The sequence below is a fragment of the Phascolarctos cinereus genome, unplaced genomic scaffold (assembly GCF_003287225.1).
Source record: "Phascolarctos cinereus isolate Bilbo 61053 unplaced genomic scaffold, phaCin_HiC Scaffold_8;HRSCAF=390, whole genome shotgun sequence".
NCBI lineage: Eukaryota > Metazoa > Chordata > Mammalia > Diprotodontia > Phascolarctidae > Phascolarctos > Phascolarctos cinereus.
In genome coordinates, this window is record NW_027556291.1 from 62,667,670 (window position 1) to 62,685,910 (window position 18,241).

At 40.2% G+C, this 18,241-nt stretch overlaps 1 protein-coding gene across 1 annotated transcript in view; it reads left to right on the forward strand.

The window, feature by feature from the left end:
- The window catches only part of IRS4 (insulin receptor substrate 4), a 35,941-nt gene that overhangs the window by 13,209 nt on the left and 4,491 nt on the right, over positions 1–18,241 (forward strand).

An 18,241-nucleotide genomic window follows, 5' to 3' on the forward strand; every position in this document is an offset into this window, starting at 1 on the left:
GACCCTTACTAGCTGTGTGACCCTGGGCAAGTCACTTAACTCTGTTTGCCTCAGTTTCCACATCTGTAAAATGAGCTAGAGAAGGAAATGGCAAACCACTCTAGTGTCTTTGCCAAGAAAACCCCAAAATGGGGTCATGAAGAGTTGGACATGACTGAAAAACAACTGAACAACCAAAGATGTTGTAGAGATAATTCCTAGGTATGGCTTGATCTATATTACCTCTGGTGTCTCTTCCGTCTTCAGCATCCTTGATAGGAATATGCCAGTAAATTGCTTTGGGCATCTTTTACTATACAAAGATGTTTGGAAAAGGACCGGTAGTTTCTTAACTTACCTTAGATAGAAAGGCAGACATGTTATTACAGGTCTCCTCCCTGTTCCCTAGACATGGCGTGGTGATTCCTAACATGTATTCCATTCTTCTCTCCCTACCTACAGCCTCCATGTCCGAGTCATAGCTCAAATCCCATCTGTTCCATGAAACATTTTCTAATTGCTCCAGCCAAAACTCATCTCCCCCTTCTCTGAATTCCTATAATGCTTATTGTCTGTACCACATAGTTTAGGGCATAATTATATTCTGTTTGGTGGCAGTAGTGTTATTCACAGATGTTGATTTTTCCTGTTTATTTTTCCAATTAGATTTGTAATTGTGTAGACATTAGGTAGTCAAATAATAATTGTTTATATTCTTCATAGCCTGGTATAGCATAATACAATAATTGTGATCGTGATGATTATAGTAATAATAGCTAACATTTCAGGTTTGCCAAGTACTTTTATAACTGTTACCTAGTTTGATCCTCACAGCTCTATGAGGTAAGTGCTGTTATTATCCCCATTTTACAGATGAGGAGCCTGATGCACAGAGAAGTTAAGTGACTTGCCTAGGGCCACACAGCTGGCAAGACTCTGAGGTTGGAACCTGGATAGTCCTGAGTCCCAAGTCCAACACTAGACCATCTAGGTGATGATAGCTCACTATTATATAGTGCTTTGCACTTGACAAAATATTTTCCTTGCAACAACCCTGTGAAATAGGAGAAGCATTTGTTATTCTCATTTTTTCAAATGAGGAAACTGAGGCTTGTAGACTTTAAATGTGTTGTCCAAGATTCTGTGAATAGTAAGCAAGCTGAAGTTCAAACCTGGATCTTCTGGCTTTGTACGCAGTGTTATTTCAACTGTTCTGTGATGCTTTTCGTATTTACATAGTAGGTGTTCATTAATTATTTGTTGAATGGATGAACAAATGATAACTGAGACTAGCCAAGTTACTAATTATTACATCCAAGATGGGAACAATGTATGAGGTAGGCCAGGGTTCAAGCACGTTACAACTATTTTGGGTATTGTATTATTTCCAGTTTGTGTTTGGTTTTTTAACTGATTGTAATATATCACTGTTATTCCAACTATAAGAATTATTCCTTGTTATTTCTCCTGATGTTTTAAAATATTACTTTACAAGGTCTTCCAAATCCATGCTATATCCAAGGGCCAACTTTGGATACTGGAAATTGGGGCAGAAAATCCTATTTCTTCATGAAATGAAAGAGCCTGGCTCTGGGAAGCCCCAAGGCCCAGTGGGAAGAGGAGTGAATTTGAAACCAGAGGACTTGAGTTCCATTCCTGGCTCTGCAACTGCCTACCTGTGTGACCCTGGGCAAGTCGTTTACCTCTTTAGGCCTCAGTTATCCTCAGCTGCAAAATGAGGGACGTGGACTAAATGAACTTTAAGGTCCCTTCTAGCTCTTGATCTGTGATGCTGGAATACTTAGAGAGCAACAGATTAAAGATCTGCTTTTTGAAATGTAGGAGCAGAAATGACAAGGGCAAGCTGATGCTGCTCGAGCTTTACTAATAGGATAGGGTAGAGACTGTGCCCATTTCATCATTTATGAGAATTCCCCTTGCTAATGCCCATAAGCCTCTTTTCTGCAAAGAGAGTTGCCTAAAACAGTAGTGTCAAACTCGGATAGAAACAGGCGCCATTAATCCATACGTAAGGAGGTCCCCTTGGGCCCTGTATTGACTTAGTTTTTTAAATGTAGGGTTATCTATATCTTATCATATTTTGATTTATTTTCTTAAACAGTTCCCGGTGACATTTTCATCTGGTTCTGGCCTGCTGGCTGGTGTCCGTGTGGTAGCCGTGTTTCTCTGGCTTAAAGCACTGAGGAGCTAGGTGACTTGCCCAGGGTCATGTAACCAGTATATGTAAGGGGCAGGACTTGAACCCAAGTCTGCATGGCTTTAAAGCCAGCTTTCTAGCCATTATGCCACACTACCTCTAGCATTATTGCTAAAAACATATCAACACACATCTTATGGTCTCCGTACCTTCAGAGAAAGGAGACTTTTAAGTCCTCAGTAGCTTTGTCTATACCTGCTGGAGGAGTAACACTAGTGTTTCTCTTTGAATCCTCAGGGTCCCCAGAATCCTCCAGTGGCTCCTTCTTGCCTCTAGGATAAACTAGAAACCCCTCTGTTGTAACATTTAAAGTCCTTCGCAATCTGGCCCCAGACTTTCTTTCCCATCACTCCCTTTCACATTACTCCCCTTTATACACTTACTTGGCTTTTTAGCCAAGCTCTCTGACTCATGTCACATTCTACCATCATGCCTTGATATAGGCTGTCCTCCCTGTTTTCAGAGTTCTCCCTCCTTACCTCCATCTCAATTCATTTCTCCATATTTTATATTAACTTCTCTGTGTACATTTCTCCTCTCCCCCCCACCCCCCACATGCCAGAATCTATATGCCAGTGTCTGGTATATAGGAACCACTTAATACATGTCTGTTGAATTTAATAGAAATAACTCCTTGGCTATTTGTCCAAATGTGTGGACAACCCTCGTTATCCCGGATAAAACTGTGGTTAATCCAGAGGTCATTCATTCAAAGTCTAATACCAATCTATTGTTTTTTACAGCAAATTCATATTTCCTATACACTAATACAAGGCTTTGACTTGTGGTCTCCCCTGCTACTCATTATGGCATGTTTGGAAGCCACAGGGCTACCTCACACCACAACCAAATCACCAAATGTGTGCTGAGAGGCAGAGGAAAGCTGACATGGGTTGAAACATTTTCCCTGTATGATCAATAAAGCAATCTGTGCACAGATAACCAAGAGTTGACTGTGTTCATCACAGCTTAAGATTGAATTATAGCCAATGTCTGCAGTGAGTTAAAGTAATGAATTGGTTCTGTTTACTTTCTCATCTTAAAGCTAATTATTTAAGTAATGGCTTCTCTCATCTTCAGAGCTCTTATTACGAGAAAGCATATTTCCTGGACTTGGATGGCCGGTAGAAATGCATGCTTTGTTCAGTGCAAGCATACTTATTTACTGTGAGCAATGGATTCTCTCAGTTTGATCCACCTTCATTGTAGACATTATCCAGAGTTCATTATTAGTGGCCTACAAATCTTTAGTTATCTTTTTGTTCCCATTTTCAAAATTACATAAAAGCCAATCCTTTCCAACCATGAGAAAGAATGTAGTAGGTTGTTAGTATTCGAGATCAGAAGAGAACCATTGTTATATATTTCTGGTTCTGTCTCTTCTTGTGAGGAGCTAGATGTTAAGCCACATAGACATAGCCTCTGAGCAGATTGAGGGTTGTGACCTCATCCATTTTTCTTTAGCGATTCTTTTTCTTAGCTGGTCACAAAACTGCTATCCAACTTACTTCTGCCTCTACCAGCAGGCTACCCCAGACCTCATCTAAGAGTACCCAAAGGGACCTAGGCTCCGCTTCCTTTTCCCAGCTAGATATGGAATCTCCTCTCTACTCTGACTCTGAGACCCACTACCCTATTCCTAATGGTTGTGGACTGCCCCTATGGATCACATACCTTGATGTATTCTAAGGACTTTCAGGTCATGCCGTCAGCCCTACAGCTGCATCCTGATGACCTCTGGGCCTCTCCATCAGCCTTGCTACCAAACTGCTTCCTCAGTTAGATAGCAAGCTCCTTGAGAACAGGGAATGTCTTCTTTTTCTATTCATATCCCCAGTGCTTAACACATAGTATGCACTCCAATAAATCATTGTGATTCATTCTTAAATAGAGTTAATACTTTGAGGGAGAGGGGTCAGAGCAGGAGGAAACCACACCTGCAATTTCTTTCATACAAGGAACCCCTTCTATCATTATAGCTTGGCATTTGTGCTGCAACTTATAATTCTAGAGAGTTGTCTGGGGCTTTTATAGGGTCACATGGCAAGTATGTGTTAGAGGTAGGACTCGAACCTGGGTCTTCCTGACTCTGAGGTTGTTATCTCTATCCACTCTGCCATGCACCCTCCCATGTTAGCGTCCAATATTATCTTGGATGTCAGACTTTTATCAGAGATTGATGCCAAAATTTTTCTCATTTGAGTTTCTCTTCAAACAAGACATTTTTTAATTTTGTGCAACCCAAATTATCTATTTTTTCCTTTTAGAGTGGTTTGGTTAGGAGAATTGTCCTCCTATTCTTGCCTTTTCCATTTCTTCCAAATGAATTTTGTTATTTTGTCTAATTCTATATAGTTCTATAAAGTAAACCCATGGTAATGTGATTGTCAAAGCACTAAATGTGTGAAGTCAGGAAATGTTGTAATGTTTATTATATTGGTGTGGTCCATGCATAAGCAATAAATATTGCTCCAATTGTATCTTCCTTTATTTTATGCATTTTATAGTTGGAGTGGAATTTCTCTTTCTATTATTTTCTCTTGGGTATAATTGCCATACACAAATGCTGACAATTTTTGTGGATTTATTTTGTATCCTGCTACTCTACTGAAGCAATTAATTATCTTAATTAGTTTATTTGATGATTCTCTGGGGTTTTCTAAGTAAACCATCATGTCATCAGCAAATAAGGATAATTTCATCACTTTTTTCAGCAGTCATAAATTATATCATTTAATGTAACACTATTTCTGACATGTATGATTTAACAAAACTTTGTATTCTCTCTGTCCAGTAGTTTACTGTAACTTTTTCAGAGTATTAATAGGATGCTACTATATATTTTTAGGTCCCAAACAGCTTTGGGCATCAGTACCTGTCCTGGAAAGGTATATGGGCTTTGGATAAGGAAATTGGCAGGACTTGAATTCTAATACTGTTTTGTTTTGTTTTTTAGGAGATGATAACCTGGTATACTTTTGACTCCAAGATATATATATGCTTCTGTTTCTCAGTGTAGGTTTTTACTGATGATTACTTATTTAGCTTGATTTTGGCTTGATCCTGTTCAATAATTGCCAGTGAGTTGTGCTGATAGCAGACTGACTTTGAACAAAATAAATCAGCTCACTACAGAGGCTCATCGCCCATAGGTAGGCTGGCCACTCTGTGATAGCTCACATTTATAACACACGTTCAGATTTTCAAAGAGCTTTGCATCTTTATCTTATTTGGTCCCAAAAGCCCTGTGAGGTAGCTACTGAATATCTTTGGCATTGGCAACTCATGAAACAAAGAATGAAATGCAAAATAATTTTTAAAAAAGATATGGGGGGGGCAGCTAGGTGGCGCAGTGGGTAGAGCACCGGCCCTGGATTCAGGAGGACCTGAGTTCAAATGCGGCCTCAGACACTTGACACTTACTAGCTGTGTGACCCTGGGCAAGTCACTTAACCCCATTGCCTAGCCTAAATAAATAAATAAATAAAAAGAAAAAAGATATAGGGAGAATAAAGTACATTGTTTCATTTGAAGATTTCTTGGCAGAAGGTACACCTCAGAATTTAATAAAGGCATGTTTATGATTCATGCTAAAGTGGCCTGATGAGCTGTCTTCTTGGCCTACCCTACAAATTTCTAGGGGCATTATGGTCATGTGGAGCTTTATTAGCATATTAAAAATTAACATTCAGGCTTATAGCATTACACAAGTGGAAATAGAAAAGTTAACTTCATTTGTTTTTTTGAGAAATGCATTTATTAGAAAGGAATAGGGAGGGTTCAGACACAGAGTTCATTAAGGAACTATCCAAAAAGTTGTTCTCCCATTAGAGAGAATGGAACTATTGTTTAGGGGACCTTTGATTAATTGGAAAAATGCAGTTACAGAGTAATGAGAAAAATCAGGGAGGCAACAAGTTTTCACATATCAACAGCCAATGGAAATTATAAACTGAAAATAAACATGTTTTCTAATCCACACTGGCCACATGGACTCAAGCCCTGTGATTTGGTGGCCTTTCTCCCTCTTTAAGAGGAAAACACCCTACTTCTTCTTTGACCTAATTAAGATTTGATAATAGCACAGTGGTGCCTCCTACAAATTTCTCTGCAACATAGTAGTTAGTAATACAAATTACCTGATAAACTTTTTCCATATGATTTTAAAAAATTCTTCATTTTTCTCTCATTACTCCACTTTTAAATTGATGTACTCAATGCTGGACTCACTGGAAGATAAGTTGGATATTGAGTTTTAGATGGTAAGATCATGAACGTTCAAATATTTAAAGTGTGGTAAGTGTTTTGAGTACATATTTAGAATATCTCTTCAAGGTCAAGATTCACTAGTAACTGAATCAGGTTCTTACATGACTGCTTCCTGACCTGTGCCTCATACCCAGTTAATGTGTGTCCAGAGTCGAGTACATTCAGGTCATGTGTAACATTTCAGAAGTACAGACACTAGACTGACCAAAGGGTTAGATGCTGGCCTTCCCCTACATGTAAATTAGGTGTTGTCTTCTGGATGGTCTAATAACAGCTTAATGTATGCATATATATGCAGATATATCTATTTCTATAAATTTTAAATGATGCCCTCTAAGAGACATTTGGTATGGATAAATCAAGACTGATTAAGAAACTGCTGCCAAGCCTAGGCTCACTTCTGCCTGCCTCCAATTCTACTGCTAATACTCAGAGAATCACTGTCACCATAGAGGTAAGTCATGCTCCCCAGTTTATAAGTCTCGGCTTTCTTCCTGGTATAGAAAAAGTCATATTAATATATACACATTACATATATTCTAGCTTTAATGCTGAGTTACACACACACACACACACACACACACACACACACACACACACACACACACACGAAAAGCCTCAGATGTATTTCATTGGGGAAAAATTGGCCATCCAAATGTAAGCATATCTTATAAAATCAAATTTGAAATACACACACACACCACACACACACACACACACACACACCACACACAATATCTTCTTTGTGGAATATCCACTACAAAGTTGTGATCTTAGGCTGGCTTCACCTCCTACCTCCACCCCCAACCAACCCTCCAAAAGTAGCTAAGCAGCCTCTCTCCTCTACTGTGTCTTGGAGTGTGCTCAAGGAATGCAAGCTCATTTTAATATTGGCCAAAGCAAAGCAGGATTAGAAAGGGAAACATGCTGCCAAAAAACCTGTGCTGCATTTCAAAAGCAAATTGAAATTATTTTTGGATTATCCCATTTTAAATTATCTGTACCATTGCTCCCCTCTATTAGCATGGCCGATCAAGAGTCGACTAGTGTATTTTATAATATAAATTTGAAATCACAGTATAATTTGCCATTTGAGTCAGTTAATAAGCATTCACTTAGGGCCTACTTTGCACACAGTGCCTTACTAGGTGATACAAGAAAGTGGAGCTACAAAAGGTCAGGTGTGTACCTCTAGAGGATCACAGAATTTCAGAGCTGAAAGGGAGCTCTGGAACCAACGAGGCCAATCCAGTCCCACCTCCTTCCACCAAATCCCCACTACATTCTACCTGATCCAGTCTCTGTTTGAAGATCTCCAAGAAGGAGGAACTCACTCCCTACCTCCAAGGGCAGCCCATTCCACTCTAATGGCCAAGAACAGTGGTTCTCAAAGTGTAGTCCCAGGGGTCCTTGAGATCCTTTCAGAGGGTCTACAAGGTCAAAACTTTTAATAATAATACTAAGGGGTTTTAATTTTTAATACAGTAAATATCACACAAATAATAGCTCTTCAGGGGATCCTCACTAATTATTTTAAGAGTGTAAAGGGGTCTTGAGACTGAAAAGCTTGAGAACTACTGATTAATAATTTTTTTTTCTAACATCAAGCCCAGATTTGTCTCTTTGAAATTGTCACCAGTTGGTTTGGGTTCTACCTTCTGGGGCCAAACAACAAGGTAAATCCCTCTGGAACATGAAATCCCTTCAAATGCTTAATAGCCATCCTGTTCTCCATGGGCCTTTTGTTCTCCAGGCTAAATATCCCTAGTTCTTTCCCCTAGTCCTTATGTGGCGTGGGCTCAAGCCTCTTCACCATTCTTGTTTCTGTCCTTTGGGTATTATCCCAGAGGATAATTTTTGTCACTATCCTTCTTAAAACGTGGTATGCAGAATGAACACAGTTGTAAGCTGACCAGGATGAAAGGAGAGAGGTATGATCTCTGTAGTCATGGATGCTATACATATCTTAATTCAGCCTAAGATCCCACTAGCTTTTGTAGGCTGCTATATTATATTGCTGACTTAATGTTGAGCTTGCAGTCCAGTAAGAACCCTAGATCTTTTTCAGACAAACTGCTATCTAGCCATGCCTCCCCATGCTGTGGCTGTTTAACATAAGACAGTAATACCTTTCATATTGCATAGGCTATTCCATAAAGAAGTGAGCTTGGAATAGCCACATTTCAACGTGTGTCTTCCAGTCACCCACTAAACAACCGAAAACGTCATATCCAGTCATGAAACTTCATGAATCAGTAGGCTAAGCAGAGAGCTGTGGGGCATTTCACTAGACTTCCTATCAAGTTCCAGCTGCTAAAAATCTCTGGCCCACCTCTCCCCCACACCAAAAAAAAAAAAATGGCCTTGTATTTCTTTACAAATATAGGCTGACGGTTTGAAGAAAGGAATTCTTTACATGTTAGCAATTGTCTTTGTCCTTATAATACAGATGACCAAGGATGTCCTGTCTAATTACAAATTAAAGAAATTTTTGTAGCATACCATGTCACTTAAAAATGCCCTCTAAGCAATCTCCATGGGAGAGGCGGGATGATACAGGAGAAAGCACTGACTTGGCAGCTGCGAGATTGGATTCTCGTTCCGGTGCTGCTCTGGCACCTCAGGGTAGCCACCTCCCTCCTGGAGGCCCCATTTTCCTTGTCTGTCAAATGAGGGCTTTGGGCTAGTGGACCCCTTCAGACCCCTTCCAGCTTTAGCATTCCGTGTTGAAAAATTCACTGTGCCCTTTAAGGAGCATCTTGCCTTTGTTGATTCACAGTCCACGGGCATTTAATTCCCATCTCTGAGACAGAGGTTAGTCAAGTGAGCAATCAATCCATGGGATCTTTGCATACTGATGAAAACCATGCCTCCATTGTACTAATTCCAATTGAAGAGTTCTCTCTGCCACATGAAGCTTCATTATTTAAGCAGCCACCCTGGTTACCATTTCATCAGTTCAGTAGAATGTCCCGATTGGAAGAATCACATTGAGATGTGGCTATTCCAGCTGACATATTTATGAAATAACCTATGCAACGCAAAAGACAGTCCTGCCTCTTTTACAGGCATGTACTTAACACTCAGAACAGAACACAGCAAGGGGTCAATATTGATGGATTTGCTTCCACTAATAGAATGGGCTTTTGACTACATTTTGCTCCCATCCCAGTGGAAACAGGGATGTAGGAACTTTTTACTAGTTTGGGAATTTGGGGAGGGGAGTTTCTTTTTCTAGTCTCTTCTTTTCTTTCTTTCTTTCTTCCCTCCTCTCTCTTTCTTTTACTCTCTCTTATCTTTCTTTTCTTCCTTTTTGTTTTGACTCGACTAGTAAGGAAGCCAAGAAGGCCAAAACAGCAACTGAAGTATATGTAGTATGAGACCTCCCATGTGTAAGTCTGGCATTCATTAAATTGGTTAATGGAGAATTGTGTCAAATAAGCATTCACAAAATGAGGTTGACCTGTATGGTGAAAAGGGTATTTATTGAAAGTTTATACACTGGGTTGAGGTAGAAAAATCCCCTGGAGAATCTTTGTTTAGAGTTTAACAAATGAGTCAGTGGCTAGCAACAAAACCACAAATAATCAAACTTTGTATAGGATTCCTGTGACTTAAAACTAAGAATCCAAACAAACGTTAAGAGTAGTAAATGTCAGGCCTGGTGTTACGGTGATGGAGTAGAACATATAGCTTCATTTTGTCAGTGTATGAGCCATAGCTAAACAATGCTATCTAGTATGCCATGCTGCCTTCAGATGAGCTTTAGCTCATGGTCAGGACTCTCCCTTTGATTCTGCAGAGTCCTTTCCCTCTGATCCAGGCTGAGAAGTTTATCCTATTTCATTTTAGATTCTTAAATCATGTTGAAATTCATATTTTTCCTGAACTCTTAAGCAGCTCAATTGAAAACAGAGATACTTGGATATTTTTTTAAGCTGTCTGTTAAATGAACTCCAAAAGGAAGGACAGCTTTCTTATTCCCATTTGAGCCTACTTGTTTTATTGTTTTATTATTTGTGCTATTTTGCCAAAAAAGCAGGCTCCAGTCTATTTACTGTTAGGTCACAAAGGTGAGATGCTAGTTGGAGCAAATACGGTTACATTTGTGTGGCTCTATTAAGCTGCATTTCCCATAACTCAAATATTTGATGTATACACATAAATATATCTATATACATATATGTTTGGTTTATGTAGAAATATATATTTAATAACATAGTTACATTTGCCAGATATTTATCAAAAGTCCTTTTATAATTTAGCTTCCCCTTTATACTCATTTGGTGTTTTGTTCTATCTTCTTTCTGTTCATTTGTTAAGGGCCTACTATGTGTAAGGCACCATGTTCTGAATCATCAAAGCAGGTGTTCTGGTAGCAGCTTTCACCCCTGTTCCAGTCCTAGCTAACCTCAGGTCAGGGGAAGACTGGCCAGTGAAAGAAAGATGTAGAAATATGTATTCTGTGTTTGCTTTAAAAATAAATTTGCCTTTGGCTGGCAGTCAAATGGATTTTAGAAACTTTAAAAATCAAAACCTATCTTTTTGACATTAAAAACCTAGTTAAAATTAAATTGATGAAGTTTGGTACATTTTTTAAGCTGTAAGACTAGGTAAAAATAACTCGGACATTTTATTGTCAAGTACTCAAAATCTTTTTGTACAGGTCTGGAAGCTTGTGCTCATCATCGAAGGCTGATAGAATGTCTTGCACTGAGATAGTCGGGATCACTTAGAAGTGAAATTCACTGAGACTTAAGTGAAATGCGAGAAATTTGTACTCTTCTTTGTGTAATGATGAAATTGCATGATATAGCACTCAGATTTGATCAAAATTATCTTTAATAGACTACCCTTTTTATTGATGAAATTGCCCAGATAATATGTCTTCCATAGAAACTTAAGTACTCTCGAGTAATGTCTCGTTGATTGTGAAGCTTCAGGTTATTTCTGTCCATCATTCATCTCCCTTTTGAAAACTAGGATGAGCACTTCAATAAGAATTCTAGTGATTCTTTTCTATATAGATAACACAAACTAGATTATAAACTCCTATTTTTCGTCAACCCCTTTTTATGTTCTCTGAGAAGGAAGTAGCTTCTTGTTCTCCAAAGAGCCACAGAAGCTGCCAGGTACGGGATCATTCAGGAAGGGTCAGACGGAGACTCAAGGTGGTTAGGGAACTCCCTGTTCTGCAGGGTTGAGGCACCTAGTCATTGTCTGGATAATAGCAATAGAGAGAGGTCTGTTGTAACGTAACACATAACAGAGACCCTCCCAAAACTGGGTAAAAAAATATGATTGCGACCTACTTCTGGTGATTTGTGTGGGCACAAATAATCCTGCCAGAAGGAACCTAGAAGGAATTGCTAAATATTATAAAGTTTGGGGCAAGAAACAGAAGACTTTGGAGACAACAGGTTGTATCTTCTTCCTTGTTGCCTGTTGCAGGTAAGGGATGAAAAAGAGGAATGACTGATTTGGGAAGGGAACAACCAATGAAAAAGGGCATGTCTAGTAATGGGACTTGGTTTGTTGAGCCATACATTTAAGTATAGGGATGACAGACTCCCAAACAAGGGTGACAAAGACCTTACAAAGACCGATAAGAGTGGCTTTTCTCAAGTGTCTTGTAAATCAATCAAAACACATTAAAAAAAAAGACGAGGGAGGAAGAAACCTGCCTCTGTGTGTGTCTCTCTCTCTGTCTCTCTTCCCCTCTCTCCCCCATACTCCCTCTTTTTTAATCTCCCCCCCCCATTTTTGGGTGACTAGTCCTCCTGTGGGAGTGTTTCCACCTCTGCCTTTTAACTCAAGCACCATCTCCTTTAGGAAGCACTTCCCTGAGCTGGCAGTCATCTCTTTTCTCCCATTATACTGAATATGGTACTTTTTTCTTTTCTTTCACAGTTGTGTCTTATTCTGTAATAATCATCTGTGTCTGCGTCATCTCCCACACTAGACTGTGAACTCTGTGAGGGCCAGAGCTCTCTTAGTTAAATGTAGTTGCTATCACATTGCCCTGCACAAAATAGGTCTTGAATAAATGTTTCTTGAATTCTGACCTCATCATATACTGTCTTGTATTTTAGTTGTTGCTTATTCCCCACTACTGCCCCCAAACTAGACTCTAAATTCTAGGGAAGGTCTTATGGAATTAGCTTCTGAAGGGCCTCCATAGTGCCTTTGCATATAGTAGCCATCATTGTTTATTGAATGAATAAATGGCACTGTGAATTCTTGGAGCTTTGAATCAGAATAAAAATGAAAAGTGTTGCAAACCAGAGTGATTGTGGCATCTTGTTAACATTAAATCCCACTAAAAATGTCCAGCTATTAGGGGTTTTTTTTCATTCTTTGGCACTATTTTTTGTGGTAGCAAAGAACTGGAAACCAAGTGGATTGCCCATTAGTTGGGAAATAGCTGAATAAACTTCAGCATATAAATGTGATGGGATATCATTACAGTAAGAAAAGAAAAATATGCAAAAGAGAAACATGGGAAGCTTTGTATGAATTGATAAAAAGTGAAGTAATCTTCAGTAATCTGAAGGCAAAGACCATTGAGGCTGGGCTTTAGGCAATTATAATAACCAACCTTGGGCCTAGACAGCATATAATGAAACCCACCTCCTCTCTATCAGCACAGGCAGGATCGAGGCTACAGGAGCAGATGGAGCTGTCAGTTTTTTGTGCTTCACCATTAACCTTGGTTATCAGGGAGAGCTCAAGTCAGAGATGGTGTCCAGAAATAATAGATATGAAAACAAGCATCAGGAAATTATTAAAAAAAAAAACTATGGAAATTAAGCTAACTCTAGCAAATGCCATGGAGCTGGGTCTGTGTTATATGAAACCAGCCTGTGGAGTCCTCTAGGTACCCTGCATCCTAGGGAATGTACAATAGAGTAGGACATTGATTTTTTTGATCTTCGTTGGAAGCCGTGAACGCAAGGGGTTCCTAACTTACATCCATCATCATCATTACTTATGTAAAGACACAAACTACAAGATAGCCCAGCTCTATTAAACCCATAAATAACTAGACAGGCAGAGGAAAAGGACTCTTAGTGCTCAGATGTAGGCTTCCCAGGTATGGGAAAAATAGGTTAGACCACAAGGAGAGTGATCAAGGTGATCCAGTAGGTCAGAAAAGGATAATTCACCCTTCGTAAGGACTCACGCTGGTATGCTATGTTGCTTAGCATTCTGAAGGACAACCGTAATTTTAATCCCTTTTCACCTTTTTCAGTGGTTTGGTGTGTGGCGATGGCATTTCCAATTTTAGAAGAGAAGTCAATGGGAAAATAGGATTAACTTTGCTGGAATGTATACGCCGACCTAAAAGATTGCCTATATGATACCACATAAAAGTGCCTGACTTGCAATTTTGATATCTTAATTCTAGGGCTGTTTGAATTTGTATTTTATGCTTAAATGTAAAGAAATAAACGTTTCCTGAAGATCATGACTAATAGCCACAAGTAGGTGGGAGGGCAGTGGAGACCTTTGATGCTACATCCAGCTGTAGGTTTGTGTTTTTAAGCCTCTTGTGAAATAACGACTAGTTAAAAGTGTCGGCTTGAAGCCCACATGGTGATTGCTTTCTCCTATTCTTTTAGGTTCATTCAGCAAACTAAATATAGGACATAAGATTTTGTGTTTGATATCAGTCTTAAAGTAATCCTAGTATCCCTGGGGCAAATTGCTGACTACCGACCCACTGTCTTATACCATTCTCTTTCCCTCTCATTTAACAAATTCACATTGGGCTGATTTCTGCTCGCCTCATTGGAGTGGATCTCTGGGTATTTCTCAGTCAGTAAACCTGGTTTCAAATCCTGCCTCAGATGCTTCCTAGCTGTATGAGAATGGGCAAGTCATTTTCTTAGGGCCTTAGTTTCTCCCATCAGTTAAAGTGGGATAATAATAATTGTACTGCTTACTTCGATAAGGCTGTTGTGAGGGAACAGCTTTCCATACCTTGAATCTGAGTTGTATGCATTATGGATGCCCTAAAAATTGGATGAATGAATGAAAAAAAAGTATTTCTGAAGCACTGACAGTGTGCCAAGATGTGTCTTCAAGGATTCTAATGGAAAAGACAACATAGAGCTTAGGCAACAAGGAGAGTGATCCTTGTTGGCCACGGAAAGCCGTCTTGGTTTGGGAAGTCTCTCTTTCTGATAACAATGGTAATTGATCAGAGTTCCCAGAGGAAGAGAAGGAAAGTTAGGGTGGAGGGTGGGGCGTGCATCAGCGGAGTAGAAGTCTGTGTTAGAATACGCCGGGAGCCAGCAAGGTAGCAATCCCACAGTCTAAAGGTTAGTGCCTCCAAAGAGTCCCGTCCCCCCCCCCCGGAAGTTTCCCTCTCTTCCCTCTCAAACCTCTTGGCCTGTTGCTATCAAGTGATTTAAAGGCTTCTCAGAGCCAGCTGAGAATCTGAAAACACAGGTTACCCTGAATCAAGAGATGACCAGCCAACAACTGGTTATTCTGTGCCCTGGGCCACAGGAGAAAATAGGCCACGGGGTTTTCTCTGATGAATCCCCTGTACTCCCTTCACACATTGGGCTAAGTATTTGGTTAGTGTGGAGCAGGGCTGTGACTCGATGTGCTCTATGTTTGGCTGCAGACTGCTGTAAGCTCTGCTTTTTCATGCCATTTTCTCTGGAGCTATTTCCTATGTAAGAGTAGCCCTTTCTGGAGAGCTTTAAGTCCCAGGGTTTTTCCTTTCCTCATTTTTAGGCATTCCCTCACCCTGCCAAAAAAAAAAAAGCCCTATTTCTCTTTGTCCATAAATGATTGTGTGAAATCAGGTTGTTTGTTGAAAATGTTGTTTCTACTATCTATCACCTTAGGTTTTCTATAAAGTTTCATACTAAAGATACTTCTACATAGGTTCTCATTTGCATTATTACCACCTCTGTCTATGGCTCAGCAGGAATTGGGAGGACAGGAAGTTTGAGGTTCCTTCCTTTTTAAACCTGAGTACTTAATTAGCACTCCCCCACCCCCACTTCCAGAGGCATTCGGTGTCAGAGAGAAGACAGTTGGAATTGAACTTAGCAGTATCTTTTAAACAGGCTCTATACTGTAACAGGGGAAAGTTGCACTTAGGGATGGGTGTAGAGTTTTCTCACTTAAGTCGGGTTCCCTTATTTGAGGTGCCCATTTGTTAGTGTGTCATTTTATATTGTAGTTACTTGTGCACCACCAGTGGTACAAGCAGAGTTCTGAGTGATGTCTGAAATTTTAAAAAGGCATTGCTTTAAAGGCTGGGTAGGAATTTGGCATGGTGGGAGGAGACGAGGGGAGAATGGTTGAAAGAACTGGGAATGTTTAGCCTGGAGAATAGAAGGCTTTGGTTAGGGGACATAATAAATGTTTTCACATATTTGAGGGACTTTCACATAGAAGAGATTTGGGCTTGTTCTGCTTACTCTATTCCAGAGGGTCAAATTAGGCAGAGCAGGTAGAAGGAGTTGTGGAGAGGCAGGTTTTGACTCGATGTTTGAAGTATTTTCCTAACAATGAAAACTGTCCGGATGTGGAATGAATGGCCAAAGAAGTAGTGGGCTCCCCCCTCCCCGGAGCTCATCTGGCAGAGGCTGGCCAGGCATTTCATGGGGCTACAATAGAAGGGTTTTCTGTTCACATACTGGCTGGAGTCGATAACCGCTCAAGACTATTCCAACTCTTGTAAAGGAAGAAGACACTCTAAGCACAGAATAGACAGTTAGAGGTATGACCCCTGGGGGACAGTGAGTAGTCCAGTTTGGCTAGAATGCAGATGGATACACAGCATATGGAAAAGAGTCACTTGGTAAGTACTAGGTGCCCATTTCAGAATCTAAGCAGAATAACATGACCAAATCCATGCATTGAGAAGATGAAGTTGGAAGGGTCCATTAAGTGGGGAGACAGTTGAGGCAAGAAGCCCTGTTAGAAGGATATTGGGGGTGGTATGAGGGCTTATACAAAGGTTGGCAGCAGGAGTATGTGGGAGGAGACAAATGTGAGAAAGATAGCAAAGGTAGAATTAAGAGGACTTAATGACTTACCATATCTAAGGAGAGCAGAGTCACTGAGAAAACCAAGATTTTTTTTTTCAAATGGAAGACTGCTTAAATGGTGGTACTAGTGAGAGAAATAGCAAAGTGAGGAACAAATTTTTGGGAAAACAAGGTCTGCTTGAGGTACCACTGGGACATCCGAGTAGATTCTGGAATCATCTGGGTGGAGGTGAATGAGAAGCCAAGGAAGCCCGTGTTGAGAGAGGGAAAGAGGGCTGAGGCCAAGACCTTGGGAAGCACCCTAAGGAAGAAAATCAGAAGACTAAGCAGCAGCCTTCAGAAAGATAGGGAGAGAACCCCAAAAGGGTGGAGTCTCTAAAGTCAGGAGAGAGTGCCCAGACACTGGTTGCCACTGAAAGATGAAGATTTTTAAAGCCCATTGGATTTGGTGATTAGGGGTTAGTGGTGGGACAGAAGCTAGATTGCAAAGGGTAGAGGAGAGAATAAATGCTGAGAAAATGGAGGCATCAGATGTAGAAGTTTCAGAAATGAAGGGGAGGAATGGTAAGGAGCCAGTAGATGAGTCAAGGGAAGACTTTGGGAGAGGGAAAGAATGAAAAATAGGTGAAAAAGAGGAGATGATTGCTAGAGCACAGTCCCAAAGGAGTCTGAAGGCAATGGGATTATTGCTGCATGCAGAGTTTAGCCATGGGGAGGAATAGGAATATCTCTTCCTCTATAACTGGCTCAGTTGAGTGCAAAGGAGGAGAAAGTGGGTGGTGATGCTGAGAATTTAGGTGGCCTCAGTCTCAATGAAGTTGGGGAGTGGGGTAATAGGGAATCATCTTAAGTTTGGAAGGGAGGAGTGTGATTGAAAGGAAAGGAGAAAAGGTTTAGAACATTCTCTGACAAATGTGCGTATGTGAGAGACAGACAGAGACAGAGATACAGAGACAAGGACAGAGAGTCACATGTAAAGACATTCTAAAGCTATTTTTTATTATTAGCCATGCTATTGCCTTTCTCTAGCCATGTGAATAATAGAGGCGAATGTAGTATGCACGGGTACAAAAAGAATTGGATGTTTACATTTTCACTTCTCAGAGAAAGGAAAATAAGATAGTAGCATTTTTTAGAAAGATAGTTTTCTCTTAACTATCTAGATTGAAGTGGATTCATGGAAAGAATATAATACAGGGGGTTAGAAAACTGAGTTCAAGTCTCTATTCTGTGACTTTAAGCAAATCAATTTTTGTGGACCTCAGTACCCTCATCTGTAAAATGGGAACAATAATACCATAGTTTTGGGGGGGACAATTTGGGATAAATTGGATCATCTGTGTTTGCTTTTAATTTGGACTTTTAGAATTTCAGAATGCTCTCACATAAGGAGGTTGACTTGGGCTGCTGTGTAGGGATTGTGTTTAATTAACAAATCAACAATGGAGGGGAAGGTGAAGAAACATCCCCTTTATCTGCCTCTTGTCTGGGCTGTGACTTACTCTGCTGGGAGGAAGTAGAGCAGTGCACATGCATGCCAGGCCATTCGGCACTGGGGCTGCCGTTCCTTAACTTCAGAACCCCAGACCAGAGACGGAAGGCGGCGGGGGGGGGGGGGGGGGGGGGTATTGTGGAAGAAACCACCCTGGAGAGCCAGTAGAGGTTTTTCTGCATGTCTGCTAGAAAGAGTTCTTTTTGAAAATGAAATAAAAAATGAACTAGCAATAATTACAAGAGGAAAATGCTCTTCACACTTGAA